Raw genomic sequence first — 704 nt, 5'->3', positions numbered from 1 at the left:
ACTTATCAAGCTTTCTATTAAACTCACTTAAATCTACTGCCTCTACAACATCTGAAGGTAGCCCATTCCAAAATCCAACCACCCTGTTAGAAAAATAAAACTGTCTTAGCTGAAGATGACTCCTACCCTGCCAAAATTTTTTCCCCTAATCCAACTATTCTTACTGTTAAATATGAAAAAAGATGATGCATCAACACTATCAATTCCCTTTACAATCTTAAACACCTCAATCAAATCCCCCCTGACTCTTCTTTTTTCAAGAGAAAACAATTTGAGATTTCAACCTCTCCTCATATGACAACCCCCTCCATCCCAAACACCATTCTAGTAACCCTTCTCAGAACCTTTTTAACAATTCAATGTCTTTCTTTATATAAGGAGCATAAGACTGAACACAATACTCCAAATGAGGCCTAATCAGTGACCTATACAATGAAATTATAACCTCTTTTGACTTGTATTCAATATTTCTGTAGATACAACCTAAAATCATATTTACCTTACCACTAGCAACAGCACACTGCTTGGATGGCTTTAGAGACTGATCGACTATTACACCAATATCCCTTTCCTTCATAACACTATTAAGGTTATTCTCATCCAAATTATACTTATAATTCAAATTATGATAACCCACATGCATTATCTGGCATTTATTATAATTAAAACCCATCTGCCATTTATTTGCCCAACTCCCTAAATGA

The sequence above is a fragment of the Limulus polyphemus genome, unplaced genomic scaffold (genome assembly GCF_000517525.1).
Source record: "Limulus polyphemus unplaced genomic scaffold, Limulus_polyphemus-2.1.2 Scaffold5352, whole genome shotgun sequence".
Taxonomy (NCBI): Eukaryota; Metazoa; Arthropoda; class Merostomata; order Xiphosura; family Limulidae; genus Limulus; species Limulus polyphemus.
The sequence above is the reverse complement of the archived record's forward strand: the minus strand, read 5'-3'. Positions refer to the sequence as shown.